Source organism: Eurypyga helias, unplaced genomic scaffold, assembly GCF_000690775.1.
Source record: "Eurypyga helias isolate BGI_N326 unplaced genomic scaffold, ASM69077v1 scaffold5916, whole genome shotgun sequence".
NCBI lineage: Eukaryota > Metazoa > Chordata > Aves > Eurypygiformes > Eurypygidae > Eurypyga > Eurypyga helias.
Window position 1 is genome coordinate 143 of NW_010258425.1, and position 13202 is coordinate 13344.

Consider the following 13202-nt stretch of genomic DNA (forward strand, 5'->3'; position numbering starts at 1 on the left):
AGCGTGGCGTGGAGGTGACCGGCAAAGGGGAACGCTGGGCGTGCGGGAAATGAGTTAGAAGCCACCTTTGGTTTGGTCAGCGGTGAAGTATTTGGCTGGGGGGGTAATTACATCAGCCGAAATGAAGTACTTACGGCTCCGCGGCAAGGGGTTAAGATCAAGGCTGTGGAGCGGTAGAGGTGGCAAGGGTGATGCTTCACTTGTCTGTGGCTTATCGTCTTACAGGGCAAAGCTCCGTGTTTCACACGCCGTTCTGAAAGGAGAAGGTCACACGCGTTTCCCAGTGTGTGTAGGTGCTAGGCGTTGGGCAGTAATGGTGCTGCCCGCAAGGTATTTGGGGTTGTCAGTGCTTACTGGTAAAACTTTGCAAAGCATTTCAACTAGAGTCATTAAGGAAGCCTGATGCCTTCTCAGTTCGTATGTCTGGAACACTGTGTAAAACTCTTAAGTCCATCTGGAAAGATGTTTAATAAGGAAGTGTGCCAAGCGGTAAGAAACTTAAGATTTCTTGTTTCCAGATAGCATCGTTGTTTGGATTCGTTTAAGATTACTGCATTTTGCAATAAACATAAGTAGAAATGGCTAAAGCTTGCAATGTATCTGCAGAGAGCACCTTAATATTTAGAATGAAGTAGGTAGATACGATAGGTACGTAGCTTACGGTAAAACTGAGTTCTTTGAAAACGACTATGGAGACAAGGGGAGAAGGGTGCATATTTCCCCTGACCACAACAAAAGGTACAACTGCAGTAATGCTATGGGTAGCTGGGAGTAGTTGATCATTCTACAACGTCTGAGGTATGTAACCAAATACGGTATCTTAAAAATGAGGAAAGCTACTAAATACTCTTTGGAAGAGACTCTCCCTAGGGTGGAGACTATCTACAAAGTGAGATTACAGTTTAAAGGAATTAATGGTTGTTAAAGTCACCATTTTACCTGTGTTGGGCTGTTTTTCTGTTCCTATCCCTACTAGTGCTGATTTTTTTCCTAACCCCAAATCAGAAGTTACTCCCATGTTGGCTTCTTCTTCCTGTACTTAGACTGCACATCCTTAATCTCCCTCTCTGCTTTGTAAAGGCACGTTTATTTTTTTTTTTCTCCATGTGTGGAGTTGGCACAAGGTTTATGTCTTTGCAGGGAATAAGTGACCAGTGTGCAGGCTCTTCACCTTTTTTGCATATGCAAAGTAGCTTGGTGATCAGTAGGAAAAGATGACCTTCCCTAGAGTTTGGGGTTTTAAGGAGTCCTGTGTGATACGACAGCTGTGTTGTTCTGGTTCCTGCTGTTTTTCAAGGGCCCTCTTTCCGTTCCCAGTTCCTCATGCTGGATTTTCATCTATTGAGAGGTTCAGAAATCCCAAAACTGCCGAGCAGACCAGCGAGGGCAGCAGGGGCATTCTCGGAGGGCTGTTGCCGCTCACTCGATTGCTTGGATATGGCGTGTGGCTGGTGATGTGCTGCATAGCTCAGCTGCCGTGGCTTGTGGCTCCCCTTCTGCGTCTTCATGTACTTGATGGCAGGCCCGTTTCCTGCGGCCAGTAACCTGCGGTGAGACAGGAATCTTACCTGGGGGGCTCTGTTGTACAGGCCTGGCTTAACATCACAGCCTGCTTTATTTTCTTGTGTGCGCCTGCGTGCGTGCAGCAGCAGTTCATCTCGCTTGTTTACGCTCAGTCATCTGAAAACCCGATTGCTTCATTTACTTGTAAGAATGAAGGATCGTTGTCAAACGTAGTTTGTGATCCTGCGGGCAGTTGTGGCATGAATTGTTAACCTAGGTATAATCTCTTGTATGGGTGGGCGAGCCTTGAACAACTAGTCAAGACCGTCAAGAAAACGGATTATTTTGCAATCCTGAAATTGGAAATCATGTAAGTATCTCTTCAAGTGATAGCGTGTCAGCCTTTAACAAGAGGGTGGTGCCTGATTGCTTCTGAAAGACTTAAAGGACGTCTAGACATTACCGGAAAGAATAGTACTGATATTTCTGCTGTTCTTTTTGATGCCAGCAAAGCCCGATTTCATTTTTTTTCCCCTCCTACCTCTTTTATGCGCACGCGCGTACATGTGCACGTACGCACACTGCGCAGGTCGGTAAGAAGCAGAGGAGTATTGGGATGTTAAATAGCTCAAGTGCCCATTTCTGCTTTAAGCTCACCTGCACATTTCAGTTGCTGCTTGAAATGTTTCCTGAAAGCAACAGCGTACGCCAGGGTTGGGATGCTCACTTCGTGTTTGTGCCAGGGTTAGTCAGAATTGCTGCATCCACCCTGTCAGAAGCTGTTAGTTCTTTTAAGCTGAGCCCACTGATGCTGCAGGTGGGAAGACTTCCAACGTGGTTTAAACTTCTGAGGCTAAACCGCCAAGGTTTAGTGCCACCTTGTAAAATGGCTAAGTTCTTCATGACCCCAGCCACCCAGCGGCCCTCTGCCTCCATGTAAGTAACCGTGCACGTGGCTCTTTCGCTTCTTATCTGAATTGAAATTGGTTGTGTTTAGCAGCAATTCCACTCTCTGTCCGTGGACTTACCATATCCTGACAGATAATAGTAGACGGTGAATGACCTGTGTACTGTACAGGGTAACTTCAGTTTAGATGGAAGACCTAACAAATGAGACTGAGCTTTACACGGCAGATGTCTTGTACTGTTTGACTTGAAAGATCTTGATTTGAATAGTTTCTCAAGAATTATTTTGCTAGAGGGGTGCTATATAGGTCATCATGAAGTCATCTAACTAAAGCTTATCACTAGCACCCACAGTGGGAATTCTCCAAGTGTGATATGATGTGGTTTGGTTGTGTATGGCATACATGACTCTTTCTACCACCTGCATGTAATTAACCGATAAATTAACAAAGTAAACAGTCTTGTATGAGAAAACCCAAATACCCAAACAACTATTGAATGCTAACTCAGGATATCCTAGGAATACATCAGAAAGCTGGAAGCTGTGGGTATGGAAACATTTACATCCTTATGGTTTGTGTCCTTGGATATTTTTGTGTGTGTGTGTGGTTTATTTATCTTCGTTACTGGGCTGATCTGGGTTAGTGTGGCTCTGCATGTAGTGATCAGCACAGTGGGAAGACGCTAAGGTCTTGTGTAAGCGGAAGCTGTGGGTGGAGAGGACAAGAAGTTCTGTACTGGCTTTGCTGCTGGTGAAGAGGTTTGGAGAACTCTGAACTACAGAGATTTACTCTTATCTCTCAACAGCAGTTACTTAGAAGAGCAAGTGTTTCTCAGACTAGCGTCTAGCAGCAGGCTGTAGCCATAGCACAAATGCTAGACATGCATCTTGGGGCAGGGGTAACAGCGGTATTGTTGGCTGTCTGAGCTGGTTGAAAGATGACCCTTCAGTCAGGCGGTTTCCCCTAGTTCCACTGATGTGTGGGGTTTCCCCCTCCCCATCTCTTTCAACTTTAAAGTGGCAAGATCATTCCGTTACTTGTCCTGAACAAGGCAGGTTTTTTAAATTGAAGATGTTTATATCAAGTAACTATTGGTACTCTTTTTGGCTGGGATAGGGTTGACTTTCCTCATAGTAGCTTGTATGGTGCTATGTTTTGGATCTGTGATGAGAACAGGCTTGATAACACACCTGTGTTTAACATCGGTTACTTGTTCTACATTGGCTTACGCAGTGCCAAGGCCTTTTCTGCTTCTCACCCTGCCCTGCCAGCGAGCAGGCTGGGGGTGCGCGAAGAGTTGGGACAGGACACAGCTGGGACAGCTCACCCCAACTGACCGGAGGGATGTCCCAGACCACAGGTCTCGTGCTCAGCAATAAAAGCTGGTGGGGAAGGAGCAATGGAGGCTGTTTAGAGTTATGGAATTTGTCTTCCCAAGTCACTCTTACATCTGCTTTCCTGGAGATGGCTGACCACCTGCCTGCTGATGGGAAGCGGCGGATGAAAGCTTTTGCTTTGCCGATTAAACTGTCTTTATCTCAATCCATGATTTTTCTCCTTTTACCATTCTGATTCTACCCCTCATCCCGCTGAGGGGAGTGAGCAAGTGGCTGCAGCGGGCTGAGCTGCCCCCGGGGTTAGCCCACAACCCTTGTACATTGTTCCCTTTTGCTACTGTCCCTTCCAGCTTCTGCGTTGGTATTTAGCTGTTGAGTCGGCACTTTCCAGTTGGTGCTGCTGCTAGGTTTTGGCTTGAAATGCGTAAGGAAAACAGGAAGGCTGGTTGTTCCCATGAACTCTCTTACCTCCAGCCCTGCAGAAGAAGGTGCTTTGCAGTACATTAGCAAATGCTTTGCACACGTGATGTTAAGGAGCTGTAAGGGAGCTTGCTCTGAAACATTGGTTGCACCTTACCTTCGGTGTTTAAAATCAGGTTGAGGTTCTGATCCTAAGGGAGGGTTACTCTGGGCAGTGCAGGAGTTGTGTGGGTTGTGGCTGTCGGCACTTTCTTAGGTACTTCCACTTGATGAAGTGGAGGTAAGTCAGGGCAGGTGAACTCCAGATAGGTGAAATGGCCAACGCCAGAGGTGTTTTATCTCCAGCTGGCTGCTAGCCATCTGTTAAGCTTTTCAGTAGCTTGTTCTTGTAATGCGTGCAAGTGAAAGATGGTGAACAAGGCTCCCTCTTGGTAATAAATTTTATAAAACCATATATGCAGCAGGATTTAAAAAATCTGAATGGTTAATATGTCTTGCAATTTTCTGATAGAGGTGTTACATTATTGCTTGACTCTTTCAGTGTGGAAGGTGGTGAGATGACGGCTGCATACCCTGCTGCTTGACAAAGTCGGCACAGGTATGGATGAAGGATCAAAGGGATGGCTCTAGAAATTACCTCCTTTGTGTAAACTGGGGAAGGGAGGCCATAAACATAGTGCAAAAGAGAAACGTTCCTGGGAAGAGCCAGCTGAAGCAGCTCCTACCCGGTGCTTTCTCATCTTGCTTGGTTGTTTTTGTACAAATATGGTGTACAGTGGACTGGCTTAGGGTTTTGGTCTGGTTTAACAGAAAACAATGGAAAAAGGGCTGTTTTGAACATGGATTAGTTCCTGGTCAAATTCATCATGCTGTAAGTGGGCATGGGAGCTATTTAAATTGGCACCACCACTGACAAATTCTTGTGAAACAATGCTTTGAAATACGTAGCATGGGCTTTTTCTTTTGTTTTTTTGTGGTTGTGCTACTGCAGGTTATGGCTAGTTATGAGCTTACTGAGTTTGCTCAGCAAGTAAGTTAGCAAGTAAGTGTAAGATTGCTGTGAGCGAGGTGCCAGAAGGGGCTGCAGGAGTTCAGCAGTCTGTGGAGCAGTAAGGGATCTGGTCTTCGGAGACCTTTGGATGTGCTTGAAAGTAAGTCTCCAGTCACACCAGAACAGGTTGACCATGAGACTGAGTACCCTGTTAGCTGAGGAGAGTAATTGACTGGATGACTTAACTTCAGCTCTCTGTATCTCCTACTTGCTCTGTCAAGTGATGGGATTTTATTAAGTAAGTTTTAATTGGATCCCTCTGTACACAGGGAAAAAACCCCTGTATTCACCTTTCAGGCTGGCCAAAACACTGATACTTGGCAAGAGGTGGACATGATGCTGGGTCAGGAGCGATGAATGATGGGAGTGACTGGTATTGAAATGCTACTGATACCTTGAGTGGTTCGAAGTGCCTCGTCTGTAAAAGTTTCGCAGTCACTGAGTTAGCTGCAACTTTGTTGATTGATTATTGTAAAAGGGGGAAAAGGGCAGCTGCTTCTGTCTGATATGCAGCCTTTTGCACTCTTATATCCTCAGGAAATATGTGTATCCACATCCTAAATTCTACTGCCTAGTTTGCTTTTAGAAACTGGTAGATTCTACTCTGCTACTGCTAGATTTTGTCAAAAAGATGCTGCACACCACCAGCAGTTGGCAACATGACTGGTATTTTTAAGTTTTATCTGAACAAGTACTGATAACCAGTGCTGACCTAGAGGGGAGCATTTGTTCCAGCCAGTGACGTGTCCACCTCTACCATCTGCACCTTGGATATTTTGTTGGTTGATTTTGGTTTTTTGTTGGTCTACAGCTTCTGATCCTTAATACTCTCATTTCTTTAGTATACATTGTGACAGTTTCAGTGGATTGCTATAATAATTCTTGGAAATTGTTGTGATGGTGGGATGCTTTCTTCACTCTCTGCCACATGTTGAGCATATGTACTCAGCTTCTCTCAGTTCTTTAGGTAAGCAAAATTTGTGATATCCTTTTTTGTTGAAAAAACTTCGTGTGTTTCAAGGAGACCATTCTGATATGTACTCTTGATCTTCTTGTTCTGTGTAGACCTTCTTTAATCTTAATTCTCATTTTCTGGAATCTTTCCTTGTGCCCAAGGAGTGATCTGCTGTGTTTGTTAGTGATTACATGAGTACTGCAAAATTATAGGTAGAACAGCTGCCATCAGCTGTTCCAGTTACCCTCTGCACTTCTGGGTTTACTTAACTTGCCCCTTTGGCTTTTTCACTGTTTTGGTTCGACTTTGTCAACAAGAACTATTTACTTGAATTTGAACACTTGTAAACTTACTTGGTCATGGAAGGAAAATCACTTAAGGGCTGTTGAATGGAAAAATACCATTTCTGGAATGGAATGTACCTGAGCTGCTGATTGGTGTCCCAGCCTCCAACATAGGCAGGGAAGTATTGCTTTGTGATCCCCAAGGAAAAGTCATTAGAACAGGGCTAAATGTTACTGGCCTTGAGATCAAATAAGCATCTGCTGAAACCTGGCATAGGACTGATTCTGTAATTGGACCATGAAGCGCTCTGACTATAACGCTTACTTGTTCTTAAAGCTGGGCACCTTTATAAGCATCTCAGTTGTGTGCTTTCCAGGTTGAGAGTGTGATACACCGGTGAAATGATTTCCTCAGGAATGAACAAAAAATCCATGGCCTGGCTGGCATGGGAGCTCAGACATTCTTTGCTGTTTCTCATGCTTGCTCCTTGTTTCTGCTTAAAAGCATGGGCTTGGGAAGTAAATCCCAGCACAGGTTCTTCTGCTGCCCCTTGGTAGAACAATGAGCAGCTCTGCGTCATGTGGAGGAGACCCCTTGAAGAACTGACACTATAGCATGGGAGCAGAAGGTTGTACCAAAGCTCAGGGGCTCTGAAGACTTGTCTTTAAGTTCTGTCAAAGTAGTCGCGTGGAGGTATGCAGGGCTGAGGTACATGGATGTTACTGACAGCTTTGCCACAGCCTGCTTGAGGCTTCTCAGTGAAACTGTTTTCCTTTCCCTTGGGGTGACAAGATGCTATTTTTTTCCCTCATTGCTGGCTTAGACAGAGCTTAGCTGAGTGTGCAGAGAGGCCCAGAGAAAGTGGATGCTGTGTTAGCAGATGCTCTTCTGGGCTTGTCTCTACTCGGGGATGAGTGTTCCCAGCAGCAAGGCAGCAGGAGGTGGTAGGTGTTCACGGTCTGGGTGTCAGCGGCTTTTCTTTCTGTGTGGTGGAGCGGGAAGGGTGCTATAGGACCGGCTGTGTTACTGAAGATGGGAAGCTTTCTTTCCCTCAGCAGCCTGAATTACTTGATGAAATGGGCAACCTGGAGAGCTGTTGCAGCAGCAGCAAAAAGCTGTTCTGGTGATTGGCATTTGAGAGTGAAACTAAACTCTTCTGTCCTCCTTTGGAGGACAGTGGCATTCAGTTTTGGTTGCTTTGAAACTGAGATGTCAAGATTGGTTGGTGTGACTTTGTCTAAGCTGATGTTGCTTTGTGTCACATAAGAATGTATGGGGTGGAGACATCAAGGTTTTGGTGGTGGTGGTGCTGCAGGGGCAGGCCCCAGTGAAGAGGGACTGGAGCTGCCTTGTGCTCGACACAGCCAGTTCCAACCATCTTCAGTGGACCTACCCCAGGGAACAGCTGAGCCCCTCAGCCGAGCTGGTGGCACCTCGGCAGCATGTTCCAGAAAGGACGAAGCACCATACAGGCAGTGAGGTGTGAGGGGAGCACCAGTGCGAGGAACAGTACTGCAAACCCCAAGGTGAGAGAAGGAGGAGGGGGGAAGGTGCTCCAGGCACCAGGAAGAGGATTTCCCTGGGGCCCCTGGAATTTTTGGGACAGGACGCGGTGATGTCCCCCTGCAGCACGTGGAGAGGACCATGCTGGAACAGATACCTACACTGTCGGCCCATGGATGACTCCAAGCTAGAGCAGGTTCTCCTGAAGGACTGCAGCTCATGGGAAGGACCCACACGGGAGCAAGGGAAAGTGTGAGGAGCTGTTATGGACCAACCACAACCCTCCATCTACCCCTGGCTGCCTGGCAGTGGGGAGGAGGTAGAGGACTTAGGAATGAAAGAATGAAGTTGAACTTGGTGGGAAAGAAAAGGGTAGGGGAAAGGTATTTCAGTTTTTGTCTTTGTTTCCTCACCATCCGACTCTAGTTTATTTTATTGCCAATTAAAATAATGTTCTCTAAGTCTGTTTTACCTGGGAAAGTCTCCCTGTCCTTATCTCCACCCATGAATATTTTCATCCAAGGTCAGCCAACCACAATGATATGCAAGAACATATATGTAGATAGATATATATATATATATATATGCATTTTTATAGCTATGCACCTAGTGTGACTCCAGACCAGATAACACCATGATGGATTTCTGTGTGGAAATGCGATCCAGCATCTGCATGCTTTAAGAGATCTTGTGGAGCTTCAGAGGAATGATTTGGGTATGTCTACTCCTGTCTATCAAGACCATAAAAGTTGGGATTTCTCCACCAGGTGTTTTATCTACAGCGAAGAAATGGTGATGTGTGGGGCATAAGTGCCTGTAACTGCAGTAGGGGGCTGTGACTTTGTGCTGGTTTTCTGAAATGCTTTGTAGGGGTCTTGCCGCTGTTGTTTCGTGCTGATTGTACGGGGTAACTGCTTTGTGGAAGAAAGAACTAAATGTCATGCAACTGTAGTTGAGAGTGATGTCAACACTGAACTTTTTGATGTTTCACAACACACTTGCCATTAAGAGTATTTCTTAATGAAAGCACTGTTTCACAAGTGTATATTGTTATTGTGACTTACAACCCCTAGTCATTAGAAAATCCCACATCCTCCTTCCTATGAAACTCCTGGACTGCTGGGGAATCTATAGTGAGCGTATCGATCGCTGACCTTTCTGTTGACGTATTGAGACCTTTAAATGTGAACTGCTCAGACTCTGTTGTATTAATGCATTTCTTTCCATTTTCCTGATCTGCAACTCTGTCATCAACTTGTTACCTGTAACAGCCTGTTCAGGCTTCTTCACCTTTCTTTCATCAGACTTTTTGATTATTTTCTGATCTTTCATCCGTAAGAGATGGATGGTACATTTATACATTTATGAATTATATGAATGACTGTATTAGCAGTCATCTTTAAGATAAACAAAGCTGGTTGCTTGTATTAATTAATAAACTGATGACTAGCCATTTCAAGAGGAAGGGAGTGTAACATTTTTCCCAGTGTGGGATGGAAACTCTAGCAGCTGTAAGCATCCAGTATTTAGTGATCTGATAAAAGTTTCTGCTTAGGCTGTGCTTGTGCTTGTGGAAAGAAGATGCCCATGATTACAGTGTTAGTTCTTTGCATTCTTGGTTTGTTAGGACTCTAGTGATCAAGCTGAGTTAGATCCAGGGGAATCAAGTTTATTTTGGTGTGTTTGTAGCCTCAATTAACAACACAATTTCACTGGATCCAAGATCTCAGTGAAGACTATGGTCTACAAAGAAATTTTAATTAGCTGTGTGTTAATTAATGTAAACCTTCAGTGCAAGGAAGGATTTCCTTGTGATGTGCTACCAAACCAAATTTTCAACTTTTGCCTGGTAGAGTGGGGGCTCTATTTCTGTATACAAAAATACAGAATAAAAACAATTCTTGCCCAAAAGACAGTATTTTTCAAACGAGGTATGAAATAAGTGTAAGTAATCAAGGGATACAAGTAAAGGTCGGAAAACCTCTTCAGCTTTAGTAGACATTGATCTCCAAGCACTGGCAGCTTAGCCACTGTTGGATTTATACGGATACTGTTACTAAATGCTTTGGAGGCACTTAGGAGAGCTTGGAGGAAGCAAGTTCACAGTTTTTGAGCAGATCCTCCCAAGTGTGAGAGACAGTGTTTAGGAGAAGGTACTACAATGTGGACTTGAAAAGTGATGAAATTGATGCTGTAACATGGTTGGGGACAAGTGTCTCTTGATACTGAAACAGCGATGAGTGCAGAACAGGGATGAGTGCTGGGATGCTTGGTAGCCAGCCAGGGGAAGTGTCCGGACTTTGACCTGTAAGATGGCCAGGCAGTGTCTCCTGAGCAGATGGTCAGCAGCACATGTGGCTTGGTAAATCTCAGCTGACCTGGCCGAAGATGTCCCCGAGAGGACAGCTGTGGGAGGACTCCCATCAGTGGGCTGTAGACAGCGGCTGGCCATCTTCTCAAGAGTTTTTTGATCAAGGTGTACCTCGTTTCAAAGATACCAGTTAAATTCACTTACCAGCGCAATGCTGGGGTCTCTCATGTTGCTCTGGTGAAAACCGTAAGCTTGACTGCTCTTAATCTTGCTGAAAGCGAAGTAGTTAACCACAATTTGGTTAACTAACTGGATGCAAACTCTGTGGTTATGAATGCTTGTCTGCTGTCAATCCTGAATGACCTTACACTTCGTTGCTCTGGAAGACACAGTGCTCTGTAACCACCCCTGTGGAAGAAGCCTGTCGTTGCCAGTCGATGACGGCACGGTGCCTGGGAGTTGTAAGCTGAACTATCTGAAAACACGTGCCTTTTTCACTAGTTTTACGTAACCTGGCAGACGTGCTGGTGTTATTACAAAGAAATGAGGAAGCTCTGCATCTTCACATCTGCTGAAGCTACTGGAGAGTTACACCTTCAGAGTTAGGAAGGTTTTGTTCATTCACAGCAACCAAGTTAAAACAGCGTTAAGTCAACAGTTGGTTAGTGGCGATGCTGTATAATGAGTAATGCTTGCGCCAGGCCGGCATATGTGGGGTGCTACATCTTCTGTAGTCATTCATGACAGAAAGCAGTGATCTCGCTTGTGTGATGTCTTCCTCTTCTTAATGTCATCCTTGGAGCAGTTTGGTTACCAGGAACTATGAAAATTAAATTTGCTGGAAATATTTGTACAATATTTCATAGTTCCTGCCTTCCTAGATATAGGGAGAAGTTGGATTTTTTTTTTTTCTTCACTGCAGTTCTCTCACGGGTTGCTAGTGAGTTAGAACAGTGAATTCTTTAGGCTAAGCAGATCTGTGCTACCCACTGCCTGTGTGTGGCAAGGAGTTCTCAGTACCACGTACAAGCAGACAATGTCTGTGCAGACTCTTTTCCTCCTACACAAATGCTGAGGGCATCTTGCTTGTTTTATGCTTGACAGGGAGGCTTGTTCTGTGGCTTGGACTCAAAACAATAGATTTTTATTTTTCTTTCATTTCTACTCCATGAGCTGGGAAAAATACATAAAGCACAGCATTGCTCTGAGTTCATGTCATTGAATTGCTAGAAGCTTTTGTATGTTCCAAATAAATATTTGGTAATTGTTTTACAAAAGAATATTTTTTGGCCCACGGTCAGAGTACGTACAAGAGAAAGGAAGCTCTGATAACAACCCCTTGATGAAAATCCCCCTCCCTTAGGGTGCTGTTTCTCTTTCACTCATTTGAAATGAGAGCAGCGATGACAGGGTAGTCTGAGAGATCAGGAATAACCTGATGGGACTGAGGAGGTAGTGAGTTTGAGAAGTCAATGGTGTGTACATGAATGGCAGAGTGAATGAATGGTGGTTTCCTCTGGTTTTGGTGATTGTAATTAAACTGGTATGCTTAATTCTCCCATCCCTGCAGTGCTTGCATGTTTATTCCGTGTCCCTGGGGCATGTGCTCTGCCTTCCCCTGGCTTGCCATGCTGGTTGGGTGAGAGAGCATGAATGATTGTCAGTGTACCCAGCTGGCCAGGATGTTTCCATCTCTTTCATTGTTTGGCCATCTCACTGACTGAACTGTGGCTCCGGAGCCCACAGGCGGTCGGTATTGCAGGGCCAGCTGCTGCTACCTGCTGTGTTTGTGGCCCTGTGCTACAGCTGGTCAGCTGGAGTTGCCCAATAGACTCCGTAGTCCTGGGGCAAGGGAAGAAAACAGGAAGTGGCACAGCTTATGTGAGCTTTGTTTTCTTGGGGAACAAGGTTTAAGGTCACACATGTGAAAGATGGTTTCTATAATTCTCTATGGAGCATGGGCTTTGCTTAGTTTTAATCTTCAATAAAATAACCTGGTTTACAGCAAATCTGCACCTTAGGATGGTCACATCACTTGAAAAATCTTGCTAACTTCTGAGGGCTGCTGAGCTGATAGCTCTCACTGATTAAAAGCGTAACCATGATTTAGAGGACTAACCTAAGTGGGTTTTTCTTGTTTTCTTTTTTAATTAACTGCCTTCAACTGTAATCTTTCTCTTCAATTTGCCCACTAAATTGTGAAATAAATCAGTTATGATACTGAAAAAGCAGTACACGCTTCTAGTAAGGGAGGAAAACCCCTGAATTTAAGACATTGTAGCCCAAAACATAGGATCATGTGATCAGAAGCAGCTTACTCATACCATCTCCATGCTGAAAAACATGTTTTAATAAAAATCAAAATTTATATTTAAGTTACCAGGGGCACGTGTTACGTGCACACCCACCCACCCACAATGATTTTACAAGATTTTTGCTTTCACGTGGACATGACACAAACGCTAAAAGACATTATTCTGTGATGTCACAAGATGACGCATTGTTTCTCAACATAAACTAGGATGAATGTACAGGTGTATCTTTGCTTAAATCTGACTAGGGGTAGTGTCTTTGCAGTTTAAAAGGTGATGTTCAACAGGGTTTCTGAATCACACTGAATTTCACTTACTGTCTAGGGAAACTACCAGTACAACCACTATATTAGCATTGATTAAATTGGGGGGGTGGTTGTGGTCTGCTTGCCGTTTTGTCCATGAGTAAGACTTATGGCAGAAAAAAAATTAAGCTAATCTCATGCTTCTGAACTATAGCTGAGTGATTATTTCTGAGGTCTTGCACACGAAGGCCTTGAAGCACACCAGTGAGCAGAAGCCGATGGCTCAGGTGGGAGCCAGAGAGCTTTACTCAGCGTTCTGGAGGTGAGCTTTTGTTCTACCTACAGCTGAGAAAAACTGGAGATAGGAAACAA